We start from the raw sequence: 22,218 nt of genomic DNA, 5'->3' as shown, positions 1-22,218 counted from the left end.
CCACAGATTCACAACTCGCTGGGTGAAAAAGTGTTTTTTCAGCTCAGTTCTAAAGGCCTACCCCTTATTCTTAAACTGTGACCCTTGGTTCTGGACTCCCTGCAACATCAAGAACATTTTTCCTGCATCTCTTAAGATGTCCAATCCCTTAAGAATTTTATATGTTTCTATAAGATTGCCTCTCATCCTTCTAAATTCCAGCGAATACAAGCCCAGTCGATCCATTCTTTCATCATATGTCAGTCCCACCATTCTGGGAATTAACCTGGTGAACCTGCGCTGCACTCCCTCAATAGCAATAATATCCTTCCTCAAATTAGGAGACCAAAATTGTACCCAATACTCCAGGTACGATGACACAAAGGGCCAGCTTTGTGTCATCCGCAAGCTGAGAGATGTTACATTTTATTCCCTAGTCTAAATTCTGAAGAAAGGTTCTGACGTGAAATGTCTCCTATTCCTTTTCTCCACGAGTTCATAAGCTCTAGGAACAGTATTTGGCTATTCGGCCCAACAAGTTCATGGCTGAACTATCTTTCCCTCTCAACCTCATTTTTTCTCCCCATAACCCCTGAACAGCATCCAGACATGCTGCCTGACGCGCTGTTTAAGGGCGTGTCCCACTTGGGCGCCATTTGCACTTAATTTACGCACCGAGATTTACGCGTCACGACGCACAACGCGTGCTTGGTGCGTGGTGACATAGGCAGTGACGTGCGGTTGCGCGCGGCGCCCCAGGATTTTGGGATGTACAAAGTCTTCGCGCACCATCTGCGTAACGTGCAAATGACGCCTAAGTGGGACATGCCCTTTACTCTAGGCATTTCTGACCAAGTTTGCTGGTCTCATTTTCCAGCGTGTGGCCCATTCCCCTCTTGGACCTCTCCAATAAATGGATACAAAAGGTTCAGAGGGACCTCCTCTGCCCTGTTAGAGGGGATTCAGCTACAAGAGCATAGTAGTTTGTACCTCTGTGGTATACAGTGCACAAAAATAGCACCTGTACCTTATATTCAGCACAGTTCAATAAAGAACTGCAGTTCTAATAATGTGCTATTATCAAGCTCCATTAAATCATGCCATACCAAGTTTCATACCATAACATTGTTAATGCTGCTTTGCCCTTGATCACGAGATATTCTTTTCAAATTCAAATGACATTGGTAACACCTCCATGTCAAAACGGACTGTTACACAGTTTAAAAAAATATATAAAAATGAAATGCCACTATCTTCTCTGGCAGTTTGATGTTATCTGATCCCCTCAGCTGGATTGCGGCTTTGTAATTCACTTACAGCTATCCATTATCCTTCCCTTAAAAAAAAACGAGTTCAGTTGGTTGGCTGTGAAAATGTTCGGGTAAATAGAAAAACCCATTAATTCTGGAGTTAAAACAGAAAATGGTGGACATGTAGAACAGGTTGAAACTGCATCGGACAGGACAGTGAATTGTGAAAGGACCTTCCAGGGCAAGAAAGGGATGTACCCGGAATTATAATCTTTCCACTTCAGATTTTAATCACTCTGTTCTGAATTTAGGGTCTCCAAATGTTTGCAATAATAGAGCAAATAATAAATTGCAAATGGGAAAATATTGGAGATATTTACACCTATTATTAGCCATTGTCTGCCTTGAAACCCCACACTGCTCATTTCCGAACATCTTATAAACCATCGGTGCTGGCTCGAAGGGCCGAATGGCCTACTCCTGCACCTATTGTCTCTTATCAAGACCTTGTCCACCTTTTCCTAAGTATTGTGCTCTGTTATGACAAAGTGAGAATAGATTTTGAGTTTTAATTTAGTTTGGTTGGCAGATACAGCATGGAAACAGGCACTTCAGCCCACCAAGTCCGCACAGCCCAGCGATCCCTGCACACTGACGCTATCCTACGCACACTAGAGGACGACTTACAATTTTTACCGAAGCCAAACCAAATAACATATAAACCTGCACATCTTTGGAGTGTGGGAGGAAACCCGGAGCACCCGGGGAAAACCCATGCAGGTCACAGGGGGAACGCACAAACACCGTACAGACAGCACCCGTAGTCAGGATGGAACCAGGGTCTCTGGCGCTGTGAGGCAGCAACTCTACCGCTGCGCCACTGTACCACTACTAATAGAGCAAATAATAGATTACAATTTAGAAAATATGAGAGTTATTTACACCTATTATTAGCCAGTGTCCAAACCTTGAAACCCCACTCTGCTTATCTCAGCAATCCCTCCAGATGTAGTCCCCCTTTTCCGAAGGATTGCACGCAGTTACGATGTAGTGAGAATAGATTGTGAGTTGTGAACAATGCATGTGCTTCTGTAACTCTGCAAATAATATTTGCTCCCTTCAGATTTAACTCGCAATTGGAGAAATTTGCATGATCTTGTATAGAACATGACATTTTAATATATTTTATGGGATGTGGCCACTGCAGGCAAAACCAGCATTTTGTTACCAATGTAGGGTGGCACGGTGACGCAGCGGTAGAGTTGCTGCCTCACAGCGCCAGAGACCCGGGTTCGATCCTGACTACGGGTGCTGTCTGTACGGAGTTTGCACGTTCTCCCCGTGACCTGCGTGGGTTTTCTCTGAGGTCTTCGGTTTCCTCCTACACTCCAAAGACTCACAGGTTTGTAGGTTAATTGGCTTGGTGTAAGTGTGTAAAAAAAAATGGCCCTAGTGTGCTTTGGGTCGTGTTAATGTGTGGGGGTTGCTGGTCGGGGTGGGCTGAGGGGCCTGTTTCTGCGTTGTATCTCTGAACTAACCTACACTAGAAACAAGGAACTGCAAAAAAAGATACAAAGTGCTAGAGTTACTCAGTGAGTCAGGCAACATCTCTGGAGAACATGGGTAGGTGACGTTTCAGGTCAGGATCCTTCTTCAGTGAAAAGGCAGAGTAAGCAGGACATTGTGGGAAAATTTGCATTTTGGCCAGCAGAATTTATTTTCAAAGTGAGTCAGCTTGCTTTGGAATTTGTCATCATGTTGCAAGGGTCTTAGATGCCTGAATATGGATGAAACGTTTTTGAAAATGCAATCAGTAATCAGATTTAAATCCACTTGCAGGGAGTGAGAAGGCTGAAGCTGAGAATTTGAAAGATAAAATGCTGGGAATATTTATGTTCATAAGTCATAGGAGCAGATATAAACCATTCGGCCCATCGAGTCTTCTCCGCCATTCAATCACGGCTGATCTATCTTTCCCTCCGAACCCCATTCTCCTGCTTTCTCCCCATAACCCTTGACACCCGTGCTAATCAAATATCTGTCAATATCCGCCTTGACAATACCCAATGACCTAACCTCCACAGCCGTGTGTCAATTCCAATCAATCCCACAGATTCACCACCCTCTGATTAAAAAATTCCTCCTCATCTCCTTTCTAAAGGTATTATTTTGTTCTGAGGACCCTCTGGACCTAGACTCTCCCACTAGTGGAAACATCCTCTCCATATCCACTCCATCTGGGCCTTCCACTATTCAGTAAGTTTCAATGTTTTCAAGAGAGAGTTAGATTTAGCTCTTAGGGCTAAAGGAATCAAGGGATATGGGGGAAAAGCCGGAACGGGGTACTGATTTTGGATGATCAGCCTTGATCATATTGAATGGTGGTGCTAGCTTGAAGGGCCGAATGGCCTACACCTGCACCTATTTTCTATGTTTCTAGGTTCCCCCGCTCATCCTTGTAAAGGCTGGTATAATAAAATATATTAGAGAAGCAAAATGCAAGGGAGTAGAAGAAGAAAGGTAAAAAAAAGAGTTGAAAATGACATTTTATAGCATTCCCTTGCGAATGAAACATAAACCAAAGGAATAGTTAGATCTCAAGCCGGGTGTTGAGCAGCCAGGTTGTTGTCTCTGTTGGCGTCAATGTCTGCCAGGCCCTGACACAGCTCCATGTGGTGGGTGGTAGAGCGGGCACCCAGAGATGACATGGTTGGCTGTCTGTTGTTCTGCTCCACATTCACAGGCTGGGCTCTGGCGGAGGGAGCCCCCATCTCCACACGCTGGCATTGAAACGCCCAACTCCAGTACCAAGTCTGTTGAGCTTCACCCATGCTCCTCTGGGGAGGTCAGACCCTGGACAGCTTCTATCTGGTGAGGAGATGTAGCTGTGTAATGGAGATGAGGTTGCCTTCCACTCCTGTGACCACATGGTGGCTATCCAGTGTGCTTTTGGCTCAGTTGGCTGGATGGATGCTAGGAGTTGTTTTCCATGTGGAGCAAAGGGGTGACGGGACTTCAGTCGGAGTGGCTTCTGCTCTCTGCTGATAGCCTGATGGAGGACATTATCTGGGTCCATGGCACAACAGCATGGCTTAAAGCATAAACTTTTCTAATTATCAAGTTGGAGTAAACTCAATCAACTAACTTGGAGTTCCTTCACCATAGAAACTGAAACAGTTGGAAAAGGTTACTTAACACAGTTTTATTGATGGAAGATAGGGGTAGGCAATAAATGTGTAGGAAGGAACTGCAGATGCTGGTTTAAACCGAAGAGAGACACAAAAAGCTGGATTAACTCTGCGGGTCAGGCGTCTCTATAAAAAAGGAACAGGTGACGTTTCGGGTCGAGACTTGAGTCTGAAGGAGGGTCTCGACCCGAAACGTCACCTGTTCCTTTTCTGACCTGCTGAGTTACTCCAGCTTTTTGTGTCTGTCTCCAGTAAGCAATAAATGCCGACCCTTTTATTTTCTTTGACACAACTCCGACACCCCATGCATGAATAAAAATCTGCTGCAGATTGTTATAATGTCAGGCCTAGTGGTTAATATTAGTCAACTGACAACTAATTAACAGTTGCCATGTAATGAATTGGATAGAATGACACAGTTCTTTCCTCTGGCCTAAAAATAGAGCATTAATGGCTACCATAAATAGAAACTTAAGACTCTGTAGCTATGTTATTGTAATGAACTCTTGAACAATGTAATGTAGCCTAACAGATAGCTCTGTACTTCAGCATATTCATTTACAGACAAACTTTGATCTGTTTTGTTTTCAAATTCCAAGCCTTATTTAAATGATTATTGCTATTGCCCATTTGTTCTTAAGTATGTGCAGTGGCAATTTTAATCTTTACTAGACCAAGTACAGACCCGTTGGGTCTGCTCCCCCAATGGTGTGATCCCCCAACCCAATATTCCACCATGCACCCGTCTCCTCCAACGGAACAGAACCCGTTCCCAAATGTAAGATTCCAGCACTCCCCTGCCTCCCTCAGCAGTGGATTAAAAAAAAAATCCAATTTCACCTTCCCTGCCTGCTGCAGCAGTTCCAATTGCAATACCAATTGGCCCTCCCCCTCCTGTTGAAGCACTTGCTGTGATATCCCGTTGAGGTGAAAAGTTCAGAGTGTTCCTGTCTTGCAACTTTGTTTTGAAGTGTGTTGGAAGCTGATAGGAAGGAGCAGCGAATCAAAAGGCAGAAAGGCAGCCGGACGCCAGGCGGCAGGCGGCAGCCACACAGTTTTAATATATGATAGATAGATAGATAGATAGATAGATAATAGATAGATAGATAGATAGATAGATAGATAGATAGATAGATAGATAGACAGACAGACAGACAGACAGACAGACAGATAGATAAGAGCCATGAAGCCTTACAGCATGGAAACAGGCTCTTCGGCCCTAACATGTCCCTTCCACACAAGTCCCACCTGCCTCTGTTTGGCCCATATCCCTCTAAACCTGTGCTATCCATGTACCTGTCTGATAGTTTCTTAAATGTTGCGATAGTACCTGTCTCAACTACCTCCTCTGGCAGCTCATTCCATACACCCGCCATCCTTTGTGTGAAAAAGTTAGCCCTCAGATTGCTATTAAATCTTTGCCCCTTCACCTTACACCTGGTTCTCGATTCACCTAATCTGGGCAAGAGACTGTGCATCTATCCGATCTATTCCTCTCATGATTCAGATTCAGATTCAGATTCAATTTTAATTGTCATTGTCAGTGTACAGTACAGAGACAACGAAATGCATTGTCTGAACACCTCTATCAGAACACTCATCATTCTCCTGAGCTCTAAGGAATAGAGTCCCAGCCTGCTCAACCTCGCCCTGTAGCTCGGACCGACCGAGTCTTGGCAACAGTAACATATTAAGTAAATATTTGGCACATGATGTTGTCACTGCCCACAAACTACCTTGGTACATTAACCCAAGTCTGTTTGCACCTTCTCCTTGTGACCACATGGGTTTCCTCCCTGTCCTCTGGTTTACTCCCACATCCCAAAGGTGTTGGCCTCTGTAAATTCCCCCCAGCATGTAGGACGGATAGTGTGTATGGGTGGCATGGACTCTACAGATTTGAGGGTTAATTAGCCTCGACTGTTTAGAGAGTGGATGAGAAAGTGGGATAACATAGAAGGATATGGGCGAAACGCAGGCAGGTGGGACTAGTGAAGATGGGACGCCTGGGTGGCAAGTTGGGCTGAAGGGCCTGTTTCCATGCTGTGTGACTAGTGTGAACAATGGTTGGGCTGAACTCAGTTGGCCAAACGGCCTGTTTCAACACTGTATCTCTAAACTATAAATACACGGATCAATGAAACAGACTCAGCTTGTCATGTTTAGAGATGCCACAAGTATTTATTCACGGATCGGTCTCTCGTTCATCCTTACCAGCAATTCTTTGTGAAAATGCTGTTTCTCCAGTGTCCTGTTATGGCTGTAATGATGTTACACGACGGACAGTAATGCCCTACTTTGTGAAATAAATTATAATTTGACTTCTGACAGCTGATTCTTCCACACAACTCCATCTGTATCTACCTTCCCAGTTCCCCGAGCAAATGAATTAAGTGTGTGTGGCACTACTCAAGGGCCACAAAGGGACACTGTAAATGCTCGTAGTATGTAGTGAGCGACAATGTGATTCCTGCAATATGTTACTTTTAACTGTTCTGATTGCTCAGTCATGCACCATTTAACTATGAGTTTATAAAGCCTCCAGTAAACCCTCCTTCCAGTAAGCAAAATTGTTGTGTTAACTGCATCTCCTTCATCTATATATTTAGTCTAAGTCAACTCAGCTGCATCACTTCCAACTGGTTTTGTTCTGGGCAGCCTGTGTAGGCACAGTCCCCTTATTCATTTCATGGGACAGTGAGAATATTCACCTATCCGTGTTCGCCGGAGATGCTGCCAGGCCCGCTGAGTTACTCCAGAAATGTCCGCCTTTTTTTATTTGCTTCACCCTGTTTCCAAGACCCAAAATAGACACAAAAAGCTGGAGCAGCTCAGCGGATCGGACAGCATCCCTGGAGAAAAGGAAATGGTGATGTTAGATCTCGACCTAATATTTCCTTACAAGTATGCTTCCGCATAATACATTCTTAGAAAATAATTATATATGAATAAATATCTTTACTGATGGCAGGTACATCGAACAAGCTACGAGGGGGAATAGTTGAGGCGGGTACCATAACATAGAAAATAGGAGCAGGAGTAGGCCATTCAGCCCTTTGAGCCTGCACCGCCATTCAATATGATCATGGCTGATCATCCAACTCAGTATCCTGTACCTGCCTTCTCTCCATACCCCCTGATCCCTTTAGCCACAAGGGCCACATCTAACTCCCTCTTAAATATAACCAATGAACTGGCCTCAACTACCTGTGGCAGAGAATTCCACAGATTCACCACTCTCTGTGTGAAAATGTTTTTTCATCTCGGTCCTAAAAGACTTCCCCCTTATCCTTAAACAGTGACCCCTTGTTCTGGACTTCCCCAACATCGGGAACAATCTTCCTGCATCTAGCCTGTCCAACCCCTTAAGAAATTTGTATGTTTCTATAAGATCCCCCCTCAATCTTCTAAATTCTAGCGAGTACAAGCCGAGTCTATCCAGTCTTTCTTCATATGAAAGTCCTGCCATCCCAAGAATCAGTCTGGTGAACCTTCTCTGTCCTCCCTCTATGGCAAGAATGTCTTTCCTCAGATTAGGAGACCAAAACTGTCTCCTTTAACAGCATACTTTAGACTATACATTGCAGAAACATGCCCTTGGTCTCACCGGCCAGCGATCACCCTGTACACCAGCACTATCCTACACACTAGGGACAACTTTTACAACTTACTGAAGCCAATTAACCGACAAACCTGTACGTCTTTGTAGTGTGAAAGGAAACCGAAGCACCAGGTTTGTAGATTATTTGGTTTCGGTAAAAATTGTAACTTGTTCCTTGTGTGTGTAGGATAGTGCTAGTGTACAAGGATCACTGGCCAGCACGGACTCGGTGGGCCGAAGGGCCTGCTTCAAGATTCAAGAGAGTTTATTGTCATGTTGTGTCTCTAAACTAAGCTAAATTTAGGTATAAAAGTGCGTAATTCTCCCCCGAAATACAAAAGGGGGGGGGGGCAATGCAGTTTTCTATGAAGTACACAGGTATTATTGTTTCTTGTTTTGGTGTCTCACTGTCAAATAGAGGTCATACATTTACCCATTGGGCTTCATAATTCATTTTGCAATGGACCGGTTGTAACTGATTTTATCTTTTCAGATTCAAAGGCAGCATTTCATTTGCAATTCTAAACGGGAGTTGCTGCTTTACATTACAGGTCACCAAAGGTGACAGTTATTTCTGTACTTTCTTTCCTGAAGGGTGGTACTAGTTTTTTTTAATAGCTACGGTTGACTTCATTGCCCTGCGGTATTCAATAAAGGAAGGATCCCGCGTTCGTCAACGTGGCCCAGCTCAGTGGTAGCTCACAGCTAAATGTTAATCACTGAAGAATTGTCTCTTGCATGCTCAGTAACTGCTGACTTTCATCCATGGGTTTTGAGTGAACCACCTGTGTTCCACCAGTTTTGCCGAGCTGAGATGCGGTAATACAGTTAAGCATCCCAGTCAGATTAACCTGGACGAACAGCCTCTGAAAAAAATTGTTTTAAATGGTCCAGCTTAAAATCTAATGAGGAGCCAGCGAACAGCATATATGACAGCAATCTGAAGAAGGGTTTCGACCCAAAATGTCGCCTATCCATGTTAAGTGTCTCGACCCGAAATGTCAGCCATTCCTTCTCTCCAGAGATGCTGCCTGTCCTGCTGAGTTACTCCAGCTTTTTGTGGTCTTTCTCCAGAGATGCTGCCTGACCCGCTGAGTTACTCCAGCACTCTGTGAAACGTCACCTATCTATGTTCTCCAGAGATGCTGCCTGACCCGCTGAGTTACTCCATCACTCTGTGAAACGTCACCTATCCACGTTCTCCAGAGATGCTGCCTGACCCGCTGAGTTACTCCATCACTCTGTGAAACGTCACCTATCCACGTTCTCCACAGATGCTGCCTGACCCGCTGAGTTACTCCAGCAACATTTATCATTTTTAGCATGTATGATGTTTTGCAATGAGGCCACTGAGAGAATTGGATGATTAAATTTCTCACCCATGCACGCAATTAAACTTCATAATCGCTGGTAAACCTTGTTTTTATGAACGATTAAAATAAGACCGATTTTTAAATGGATGACAAGGTTAAAACTAACATCGAGTGTGCTTCCAGTGGATGGAGCATTTAAGCAGAAGCGCTTGAGGGATATAATGAACGTTGGTTAAAGACTTTTCTGAGTGAGTATAGTGGAGGTGTGACACTCACAATGTCATTGTTTAAACTTTAAAAGAACATACTGATATGTACTGTGTAGTATACTGTGTAAGTCTGAAGAAGGATCTCGACCCGAAACGTCAACCATTCCTTCTTGCTTGTCCCGCTAAGTTACTCCAGCATTTTGTGTCTTATCTATAACTGATATGTACTCGTTGATCTTCTATTACTAAGTATGCAATATTATTTCTTAACCATTTAGAGTTCTGGTTCTATCCTGACATTTATAATTTTCCCCAGCCACTGAGGAAAATAGACACAAGTTATGACTTTATAATTTTTGAGGAATTTTGACCCCATTGTTTAACTTTCCCCACCATCTGCTAACCTGAAACTTGGCAGATATCAGCTTCTTTCTTACATTAAATACATTGAAGCTGTGTGAATATTTAATTGAGAATATTCATGTTGTTGAAGCTGAAAGGACATCCAAACATGGCTTGATATTGTTTTCTTTGTAAAGTTGTTTTCCTTTATGTATGTCGTTTAAAAAAAAAGCCCAGACAGCATAAGAGCCAACAAGGTATTATCGCTGGTCTTAAGATTAAATCACTTGTTGTATACGCATTCTTCTGATATTGTTATAATGCCATTGGGTTAACATCACATCAAAGATGTCATTCAGGAACATCAATGTCACAAATTAAAGTCATCGAGTCATACAGCATGGAAACAGGACCTTCGGCCCTTCTTGTTCGCGCTAACCAAGATACCCTATCCACGCTAGCCCCACCTGCCCGGGTTTGGCCCATACCACTCTAAACCTTTCCTATCCATGAGCCTGTCCAAATATCTTTTCAATGTTGTTATAGTACCTGTCTCAACTATCTCCTCTTCAGTTTAGATCAGCATCTGCAGTTCCTTCCTACACATGACCACTTTACATATTTTGGTAGGCCTCTTTGGGATATTTTTAAGGCGGAGATTGACAGATTCTTGATTAGTACGGGTGTCGGGGGTTATGGAACAAAGGCAGGAGAATGGGGTTAAGAGGGTGAGATAGATCAGCCATGTTTGAATGGCGGGGTAGACTTGATGGGCCGAATGGCCTAATTCTGCTCCTGGAGCGTGAAGCGCGAGATGTGGACTGTGATAAAGAGAGATATGGAAGAAATGGTCACCTCTGGCGGCTCATTCCATATACCCACCACTCTCTGTGGAAAAAGTTGCCCCTCAGGTTCCCATGAAGTGTTGCCCCTTTCACTTAAGTTAAATCAGGTTGACCAATTTTCCGCCTACTCAGTGTAAAAGGAAGGTCCAGTGTGGTCCATGTTGTCGGGCTCTCGCTCAATCTTGGGATCAACGTATTTCATGACTTCAGCATGGAAACATCCTCCCTCTTTGCAAAATTGGCCCATTTTTCTGTGTGGAGCATTGACAGATGGATTAGACAAGCGTCATTAATAAACTGAGATAAAAGCTGTTGTCCATTTTAAAATGCAGTTTTGTTTATTGCGTTGCATTGAGAAATTTCAGAAAGATAAAAGTTTGTACATTTTGTCCATTCCAAATCACGGTGCCATTTGAACTTCTGCAGTTAAACAAGATGGAATGTGAATCACAGCATATTCTGCAGTTGAAAATCACAAGTTGACAGGGTCAAATCTCCCCTGTCTCTCCAATCTCCCACCCCCAGGACGTACTTTAGCTCTGCTGAAAGCCCAGGCTGCGCATTACAGCGAAGCGGCAGGTTACTTTAAAGAAAACGCATCCTTGAACTTCAGGAAAATGATTAAATGTAGTTGGCGTAAGAATAGAGCACAAAGTTTAATTGACCATTGTTACAGAGTGTGCACGAGATAAAGGATGTAAATTCATTATTGGTCAATCACTTAACAAGAATGCAGATAAAAACTTGTTTGAATTTTTTCATTATTTGCTTATGTGTTCAGTTAAGTGGAATTGAATGTAGACAGAGTGTCTCGGCAAAGTCATTGCTGTCTTTGCTTTCATTTTTTTCTTTAATCATGTGGGCCTGTATGGATTTTACCTGTTTAGCAATCTCTCCATCTTATCTTCTTCAGTATGCACCATTCTTTTCATTCTTGCATACCTCTTCCATATTTTATTCTTTCCGTGGTCTATTCTTTATTACTTTTTGCAATGAGATTTAAACTGACTGGTTGGGGTTACATTCACGGCCTGAAGTTCATACCGCTAATAAAGGTAGAGATGCCAGGCTGTTCTGAAATTCGCGTGATCCCTGTTTGACCCTCAGCTACTTGAAGAGTAAGTTTTCATACCGAGATTCCCATCGCAGAAACCACATACAATTTAAAAAATGCAGGAAAATCTCCTTAATCAGTGTTCCTGCTCAAATAAAACCATTTCATTCTCCTTTGTTCAGACTGAGGGAATCAGATCAGTCTGAAAAAGTGCCTCGCCAAAACGTCGCCTGTCCATTCCCTCCACCCGCTGAGTTCCTCCAGCACTTTGTCTTTTGCTCCAGATTCCAGCATCTGCGGTTCCTTGTGTCTCCATGTTTTGTGGTACAATACTCAGATGAAACACAGGTTAAAAACTCACATATTATGTGGGACCAAAACCATATGGACACGTATCGCCACACACTCCACCCGCACTGCAGGCCCCAGTCACCCACACATCAAATACAACCTATCTTATGGCAAATAGGATTCACAGGACACCACAGGAGCGGTGTTTGAAGGAACACGCTATGTTCATAAGTTCTAGGAGCAGATTAGGCCAATCGGCCCATCAACTCTACTCCGCCATTCAATCATGGGTGATCTATCTCTCCCTCTCAACCCCATTCTCCTGCCTTCTTCGGGTAACCCCTGACACCCATACTAATCAAGAAATTGTCAATATTCGCCTCAAAAATACCCATTGACTTCCACAGATTCACCACTCTCTAACTGAAGAAATTCCTCCTCGTCTTTCTAAATGTACGTCCTTTTATTCTATAGCTATGTCCTCTGGTCCTAGACTGTCCTACTAGACTCTCCACTCATCCGATCTAAATTCCAACGAGTACAGGCCCAGTGCCATCAAATGCTCATCAAATGTTAACCCAATCAAAGCTCCCAATAATGCATCACTGAACTTCCATGTAGATTTATGGATGATAAGTCAACAAATGATAAAAATGTATTGGTATTTCAAAAATGTAAATGCCATATTGGTATCAAAAGAACTCAAGCCTACTGCATTTGTTGCTCGTGATGTAGCCTCCTCTACATTGATGAGACCAAATACAGTCTATGGAATCGTGCATCTACGATCAGATCGCTAAGGTCATTTAGATTTCCCGGTTGCCAGCCATTTTAATTCCAATTCCCATTTCCAATGTCATTCCCATTCCCATTATCGGCTTAGAAACCAAACATAAACATGCTGCAATGGCAAGGTGCTAGGCATCTTTTAAAGCAGCAAAGGTGTGTAGTTTCACACAGTCCACACTCCCCACCATTGACCACACAGATCAGCATCCACGCTTCAGAAAGGCAGCCAACATAATCAAAGACTTATCCCACCCTGGTTATTGCTCTTTCTCCCTGCTCCCATTGGGCAAAAAGTACAGAAGCTTGAAAACACGCTCCACCGGACTCACAAACAGTTTATTCCCCTCTGTTATCAGGTTTCTGAACGGTCCTTTCATAAGCTAGGGCACTGTCTGATTCACCTCTACCCCATTGCGGACATTGGACTTTGTCTCTGGAACTGATGCGCTACAATGCTGAGAACTATATTCTGCACTCTGTATCTTCCCCTATGCTCTACCTGTTGTACTGGAGTTTGGCTTGGTTACATTTATGTGTGGTATTATCTGATCTGTTTGGATAGCGTGCAAAACAAAGCTATCACTCTATCTTGGTACACGACAATAATAAACCGAGACCTATTTACTGTTGACTAGCTAGCTGGTTGGCACAGAATTGGCAGAGGAATCACTTTCAGAGTCAGTGAAAATAAAGGTAGAAAAAGTTCTTACCAAAATGAGAGGAATAGGGAATAGTATCTTCAGGATAGAATCTGTATTTCAGTGGTGAAGATTGTCTTCAACGTGAAAAGTGGCAGTTTCTGAGAATATAAAACCAGCTTCACTTCACAATATCGGCACACAAACCTGGAGCAACTCAGCGGCTCAGGCAGCATCTCTGGAGAAAAGGAATAGGTGACGTTTCGGCTCGAGACCCTTCTTCAGACTGAGTCAGGGGAAAGGGAAATGAGAGAAATAGGTAAATGGAACAAATGAATGGAATCTATGCAAAAAGCAATGATGATCAAGGAAAGGTGGTGGCCACAATCGCCCATTGTTGGCTGTGGGGTTATACATGCCGCCCGACTTGCTGAGTTACCCGAGCTTTTTTGTGTCTTATCTTCAGTGTAAACCAGCATCTGCAGTTCCTTGCTACACATGCACTCCCCATTATACCTTCTTGTGTTGAGGAACACTCACTGAGGTGTAGTGACATTTACTGCATTGGTTTCAGGGGTGGAAGGTGAGGCAGCAGAGGCAAACTGCAAGGAAAAGCAGATTGATCCCAGATCAGTCATTGCTCTTTCAAAGTGGCTGATTCCCACACACCACACGACGCAAAAACACTGGCTTGTGATCAAAGATGACTTAGTAGTTGTATGGATCTTTTCATTTTACTTGCATAAGCTCAGACCTTGCCTGAAGGTGATAATTTTGCTCTCCAATCATTCCTTAAATAGTCATTGCTGTAACTCCATTACTAACCATCAATTGATAGAAAAGATTCTACAACTTATGTAGACAGAAAATGCTGGAGAAACTCAGCGGGTGAGGCAGCATCTATGGAGAGAAGGAATTGGTGACGTTTTGGGTCGAGAGCCTTCTCCAGAGGAAGGGTCTCGACCCGAAACATCCATAGATGCTGCCTCACCAGCTGAGTTTCTCCAGCATTTTTTGTCTACCTTCGGTTTTTCCAGCATCTACAGTTTTTTTCTTAAACACTACAACTTATAAAACTAGCAGCAAAAAAATCAATTTTATATGATTCTTATACTCTTATTAAGAATAAAACATTATTGCATCCTGTAAATATTTAAGCTTAACATGTGTTTAATATATATATTTTAGGTTCAATATATTTTCATAGAGTGACACTCGTGTCTTTTCTTAAATGTAAACTTTTATATTAATGAACCCAATTCTTTGTTCTAAAGTAAAACGTAGAAAATAGGTGCAGGAGGAGGCCATTTGGCCCTTCGAGCCAGCACCGCCATTCATTGTGATCATGGCTGATCGTCCCCCATCAATAACCTGTGCCTGAATTCTCCCCGTATCCCTTGATTCCACTAGCCCCTAGAGTTCTATCTAACTTTCTCTTAATCCATCCAGTGACTTGGCCTCCACTGCCCTCTGTGGCAGGGAATTCCACAAATTCGCAACTCTCTGGGTGAAAACTTTTTTTCTCACCTCAGTCTTAAATGGTCTCCCCTTTATTCTAAGACTGTGGCCCCTAGTTCTGGACTCGCCCAACATTGGGAACATTTTTCCTGCATCTAGTCCTTTTGTACTCAGCTGTTTTTGTGGAGATGCTGGAAGAATGAATTTACTGGAAGAATGAATTTACTGGGTGAATTTTTCCTGTTACATTGGGCTGTAGTGCGTGAGTGCCACTATTGGCGATAAGGCTATTAATATTGTTTTTATTATCATTTTTGTATGACCTGTAAATATCAGTCTCATCTTGGGAACCAATTGCAGAATTACAGAGCCTGCTAATGTAATGTATTGAATCAGTTACCTTCATTAAAACTGTTTACCTTAGCGGCCTTCACTATAAATATTAATTTAATTATTTTCTGGTGCCTGATTGAGTCAAGTTCTCAGAAATATGCTCTTTCTGCCACAGCAGTTATGGTTTTAAAATCGACGAATAAAACACGCAACGTTGGGAATAATATTGGCATTTTTCGTTCTTATTGGAAGTTTATTTTCCACAGAAGTGCCAGTACTTTAGCTTGTACATCAGGAGTAAATTTCCTGATTTTTTATTTCTGGACATCAAACACAGATCTAAAGCAGAAAACGCTGGAAGAGTCCACTATCAGCTGGAGAAAGAATGCCATTACTGCTTTGACAACTTCCCGTTTCCTGTATTTTCCACAAAAGAAAATGTAATCACAACCACAATTGTGTTGTGCAGTTATTAACTGCTGAAATAATACATGATGGAATTTTATGATGTCTGTAATTCAAATCATTATTTCTAATTTCAATGCTAACATGAGAAAATGCTAGTGAATGAAAGACCACAGTATTTATTTATATTGATGCCAATCGCATTTCCTCCTTTGTACTCGGCCACCTTTCCCGACAGTTTTTTGCAAAGTAATTTTGTGCGTTAATCTTCCGCGTGATCTTTTACTCTTCCGTTCTTTTCACTTTCTCCCTTGTTGAACTTCTGCCGTGATCAATCGATCAGTGTTTTCAAGAAATGCGTTCCAAAACATTGATGTAAAACGCAGCCCATTACAATAAATATACTTTGAACATTGAATTCTCCCAGTTTTGCTAGCCCTTGCTTTCTCCTCCCCTTCCTTAACCCCCGAGCTGCCTCCTCCCATCCCCCCCGCCCTCGGGCTCCTCCTCCTACCTTTTTCCTTCCTTCCTTCTTTCCCCCCACCCCCCATCAGTCTGAGGAAGGGTTTCGGCCCGAAACGTCGCCTATTTCCTTCGCTCCATAGATGCTGCTGCATCCGCTGAGTTTCTCCAGCTTTTTTGTGTACCAGCAAGAATTGGTCAGTTTGAAGAAGGGTCATTGCAATTGCAAGGTGTTTAAGAAGGAAATAGGCAACGTTTCGGGCCGAAACCCGGAAGGGTTTCGGCCCGAAACGTTGCCTATTTCCTTCGCTCCATAGATGCTGCTGCACCCGCTGAGTTTCTCCAGCATTTTTGTGTACCTACAATAAATATACTGACTTGAATCAATGCAAATGACACCATGTATAGCTCTTGCAACACCGCATATGACTCCATACAAATTACTCCATGTAAAGCAATTAAGATGTTTAAATGTGTAGAAAGGAACAGCAGATGCTGGAATATTCCAAAGTGTATTGTCTTTCCACTGACTGGATAGCACGCAACGAAAGCTTTTCACTGTATTTTGGTACACGTGATGATAAACTAAACTAAACTCCACTCAACTCAAGATGGACACAAAGTATTGGATTAACTCAGCAGTCTTGTTTAAGAAGGAACTGCAGATGCTGGAAAATCGAAGGTAGTCAAAAATTCCGGAGAAACTCAGCGGGTGAGGCAGCATCTATGGAGCGAAGGCAATAGGCGACGTTTCGGGTCGAGACCCTTCTTCAGACCTTAAAGGGCCTGTCCCACTTGGCCGTCATTGAGATGGCGCGCGAAGATTTTGTACATCCCAAAATCCTGGGGAGCCGCGCGCGACTGCGCGTCACTGCCTATGTCATCATGCACCATGCCCGCGTAATGCGCACCTAGCGCATAATGTGCGTGCCATGACGTGTAAATGATGTCGTGTAAATTAGCGCAAATGACGGCCAAGTGGGACAGGCCCTTAACTCAGCAAGTTAGGCAGCATCTCTGGAGAAATAGGATGGGTGACGTTTCGAGTGAAGACCCTCCTTCCCAACCCGAAACGTCACCCATTCTTTTTCTCCAGAGATGCTGCCTGACCCGCTGAGTTACTCCAACACTATGTGTCTGTCTAAAATTTTTAAACGACAGCTCTAAACCTGCACCTTTATTTTCGATTTGTCTTTGTGATCTAGTTAGTAACTATCAAGGTCTAGACCAGGCTCCATGTTGCCCCGTATCTGCCAGCTTTGTAGGACTGATTAGGATCAGGTGGGTGTCAAGGTAATGCCATGTTTGGATTGAACAAGCTGATAATTGTTGGAACATGGGGATAACAACAAGGATGAGTTGAGAGAGATGGAAACTGAACCATCGTACCATCAACTAAAGAGCTGTCCTGATCTTCTATCTACTTCATTGAAGACACTCGGACTATCTTTGATCGGATTTTACTAGTTTTATCTTCCACAAAACGTTATTCACATTATTCCATTTATCATGTATGTGTACACTGTAAATGGTTCGATAGTAATCCTGTACACTGTAAAAATGGCTCGATAGTAATCCTGTACACTGTAAATGGCTCTGTATAGTAATCCCGATAGTAATTCTGGATAACACGCAACAAAAGCTTTTCACTGTACCTCAGTGCACGTGACAATAAACTAAACTCAAATGGGCCATGACATCAAAAGTTGCTTTCTTTATGCTTAATAGAGCATTTATTTCTTGGAAAATAAATAAGAACTGAAATATTTTCAGTTCTTATTTATTTCTCAAGAAATAAATCCTGAAATATAACCCCTTTTTTTTTCAATGCATACAACTCCTGTGTGCGATTTAAAATGCACTGTACAGTAACGGCTGTAGTCCACTGTATATTATGTGTGATCGCTGCAAGAACTGACAAGCTCACCGATTTGATTTACAGTCTCTGGTAGTGCTGACTTTAATGTAATGAGGGCTTAGAATTATTTAGTCGCCGATTATCATTTACAAATTCAGACTGGTGGGTGTTCCTGTCCAATTTATAAGTTGATTGTGACGTCTGCTAAAAATCTGAAACCCGCGAACCACTCTAAAATAAAGAGTATGCTGAACAGAAATGATGCTGTAAATCAAAAACCAACTCTGTTCACGCCTTCATATACTGTCATTGTCAAGTGGCGATACTGGATATGCAATAAAATTTCAAGTGACTATTGTTTCTCCTGCCAATAGGCAGTAGAGTTTATCAACGTCCATGGGTGATCATTGTCTCTGTTGAATAATTGTTTAAGAAGGAACTGCAGATGCTGGAAAAATCGAAGGTAGACAAAAATGCTGGAGACTGCCTTCGGAGAGAGGAGGAGAACTTCTTCAAAGTAGGCATACCTTGAGGAGATTTCGCAGTGGAGTAGACGAAATGTTTAAGAAGGAACTGCAGATGCTGGAAAAATTGAAAAAAGTCTCTGTTGAAGTTGATTCCCGACCCTGAAATCAAAGCATTTCATTAGAATGTCAAAAAGCCAATTGCAAGAATGTTATTTATTTCTCCTTATCATTTAAATTTTATAAATATACTACACTGATGAGAAAAGCGGTGAAGTTATAGAGTATAGGAATGGCTCTTCTTCCCCTCTGTTATCAGGTGTCTGAACGGTCCTTCCACTTCCAGTTTAGTTAATTGCCAAGTGCACCGAGTTACAGCGAAAAAAAATTCGCTGAATGCTATCCAGTCAGTGAAAAGACAATACATGATTCCAATCAAGCTAATTACAGTGTATAGATACTAGATAAGGGAATAATGTTTAGTGCCAGGTAAAGCCGGCAAAGTTCGATCAAGGATAGTCCGAGGGTCACCAATGAGGTAGATAGTGGTTCAGGACTCCATAGTTCAGCTTCCATAAGCTAGGGTACTGTCCAATTCACCTCTACCACGTTGCGGATATTGGACTTTGTCTCTGGAAATGTTGCATTACAATGCTGAGAACCAAAGATCCTACAGCAAGCAAGATAGTCCACTCGATGAAAATGACCTAGTATGGTCATGGGCAGATTCGCGGGTAATTTCAGGCCCCATTTCCGTAAACGGCTTCTGTCTCCGAACCAAAGATCCCATAGCGGAGCAAAGATACTAGTGTGGAGACGGAAGCCGGTTACGGAAACATCCTCGTAAAAATAAAAGTTATTTGGTAAAAGTCTTCTCCTTTTCAGAATTTAAATTTATTAACACAAACTGTTCCCGCGCAACGTTGATTACACTGTGAGTCGGGTCAGGTTGGGTTACGGAAATGGATGAAAAAAAGGCCCACGTTACGCTCCGTTGCGTACTACACGTCAGCCCATTGCATTTAGCAGGAGTGATCTATCTTGCTCCGCTACAGGATCTTTGCTGAGAACTATATTCTGCACTCTGTATCTTCCCCTTTGCTCAACCTACTGTACTTGAGTTTGGCTTGATTGTATTTATGTTTAGTGTTATCTGATGGCATGCAAAGCAAAGCTTCTCGCTGTACCTTGGTACATGTGGCATTAATATACCCAAAGCTAGTAGTAGCCTGGATTTTGTAAGTGCTTCTCTTATCAGTCAATTTTTGCCCCATTTAAACCGTATGCAATTTTGATATTTCCGCACAAACACACAGCTCCCAAATCAGCAGCAGAATAGGACCAGGGGGCACAGCCTCAGAATAAAAGGACGTCCCTTCAGATTGGAGATTTCTGAAGTGCATGCCAGGCTTTTGTCAGGATTCGAGCTTTCAGACCGGGAAAGTGGCTGAGCCAGCATTAACAATATTGAATGTTTAAGAAGGAACTGCAGATGTTGGAAAAATCTAAGGTAGACACAAATGCTGGGGAAAGTCAGCAGGTGAAGCAGCATCTATGGAGCGAAGGAATAGGTGACGTTTCGGGTCGAGACTCGCGTTCCATCGCTATGTTGGCTGATGTGCAGTCAATGTACCACTAACTTATCTGCACTGACAGTTCAGAGGATGTTAACCTTCATGTGGCACTACCCAAAGAAGCAGCAATATTTCTTGGCCAACATTCCATACTCAACTAGCATGCTTACCTCAGTGAATGTCAGCAGGGCCCAGACCTAAACTGTCACCCATCTCCAGAGAGATGTTGCCTGACCCACTGAGTTGCTCCAGCACCGTGTCTATCTCCAGCAGCCAAAAGATCAGTAAAAGAGACAAAGTGCTGGAGTAACTCAGCGGGTCAGGCAGCATCTCGGGAGAAAATGAATAGGTAACGTTTCCAGTCCGAACCCTTCTTCTCATAGTTGATTTCATTTGAGCATAGTTTATTGTCACGTGTACCGAGGTACAGTGAAAAGCTTTTGTTGCGTGCTAACCAGTCAGCGGAAAGACAATACATGATTACAGTCGTGCCATCCACAGTGTTCAGATACATGATATTGGGAATAACGTTTAGTGCAAGATAAAATCCAGTAAAGTCCGATCAAAGATAATCCGAGGGTCTCCAATTAGGTAAATGCTGCCTGACTGACCTTCTCTGAAGAAGTGTCCTGTCCCGAAACATTCCCTAATCATGTTCTCCAGAGATGCTGCTTGACTCACTGAGTTCTCCAATACTTTGTGCGTTCTTTATAAACCAGCCTCTGGAGTTCCTTGTTTCGCCAAGATATCAGTGGCTTTTGTGGAGGGGTATTGCCACACAATGGTGGCCATACTTGCCTTATGTGACTGCACTTGAGCAAAAATGTGTTTTCTTTTTAATATAAGAAGCCTGGGTTTAACGTTAAAAGTCTTGAATATCTTGCTTACATTAATTTAAATTCAAATGTTTGTTTAATCAGTGGAGGAGAGGTCGCCTCTTGGGATTATTAAGCCAGGCAGAACTGCATTAGCAGTTTACTTGAGGCTCAAGTAACACATGGGTTAATAATTGTTAGTAATTCTGTTCCCTTGAATAGTCAGACGCTGTTACTCCTGCAAACTAGTTATTCCTTAGTGTCATCAGCATTTGCTTAAACAAAAAGGTCTATTTTTTAAAAAGATAACAAAAAAAATAAAAGGAAACCTGACAATTCTTTGTTGCGGTTTTATATATTTTTAAAATTGACTTAATGGGATTATGATGGTGACATTCTTTGAGAAACAGATATTTCTTCAGCCAGGACTATGCCAGGTGTCATTATAAAGGTCATGAAATGAGTCTCTTTGAAATTTAATGTAAGGTATTGTATCCGTTTATTAGGTTTTATTTTGTGGAGCGGTTATGATGTTGAAACAGTGACAATAATGGCACCATCAGTCGTAGGGAGATTGAAATGCAAGGCAAATTACTCTGTGAACTTTATGTATTCTCTGTGAAGTGACCTTCAACTATTCTTTGGCAACTATTTGAAATATATTTTATCAAATCTGCAGATAATGTGTAATTAGATTCCAGAACTACTGTACGTGATTTTGATTTGTAATGTGAGGTCTGATTCAAATGCAGCAGGCAATTAAAGACTGAAGGGAAGTTCCATTGGGTTTTTATAACCTGCAGTTCATTTTCCCCTCACTTTTTATTTTGTCTTTCATATTCATCGCCAGTGTTTTTACTGGTAAAATATTTCTGAAACGTGATCTTTTGATCTTAGTGGCCGATATTAAAAAATAATTGTATTTTAAATATTATTTTTGACACTTAAAATTTTGGAGACGGAGCAATTATTCTGTTTATTTTCAAATAATTCCAGTCTCTTGTTTAAATTGGTGCTTGGAATAATAATCACCTGTCTTAGCCGCACTTTTGACCATGAATCTGCCCAGATAGACGCATCCAGATATTGTCGTTGCCCAAGAGTTTCCATTTTTTGTTCTGAAAATAGCTTTCATATTTGACTTGAATTGCACGGATCAACACTTTACAATAGACTGGGTCTAACGACTCTGTTACAATCATACTTTTTTAAAAAAGAAATATTTTACATTAGCAAAACCAGAAGGAAGATATTAAGGTGCAGGATGTATCTCTTTACAGCATAAACAGGCAGGTTGGTCTCGCAGCAATACAATGCCTTGACAGTGGGGAAACCCAGCCTTACAGTAAA

At 42.3% G+C, this 22,218-nt stretch overlaps 1 protein-coding gene across 1 annotated transcript in view; it reads left to right on the top strand.

Annotated features, from left to right (window-relative positions):
- taf3 (TAF3 RNA polymerase II, TATA box binding protein (TBP)-associated facto) overlaps window positions 1–22,218 on the top strand; it is a 175,323-nt gene that overhangs the window by 72,129 nt on the left and 80,976 nt on the right. The window lies entirely within an intron of this gene.

This window comes from Leucoraja erinacea, chromosome 22, assembly GCF_028641065.1.
Source record: "Leucoraja erinacea ecotype New England chromosome 22, Leri_hhj_1, whole genome shotgun sequence".
In the NCBI taxonomy this organism is placed as follows: domain Eukaryota; kingdom Metazoa; phylum Chordata; class Chondrichthyes; order Rajiformes; family Rajidae; genus Leucoraja; species Leucoraja erinaceus.
This window is presented reverse-complemented; position numbering and strand designations above follow the sequence as displayed.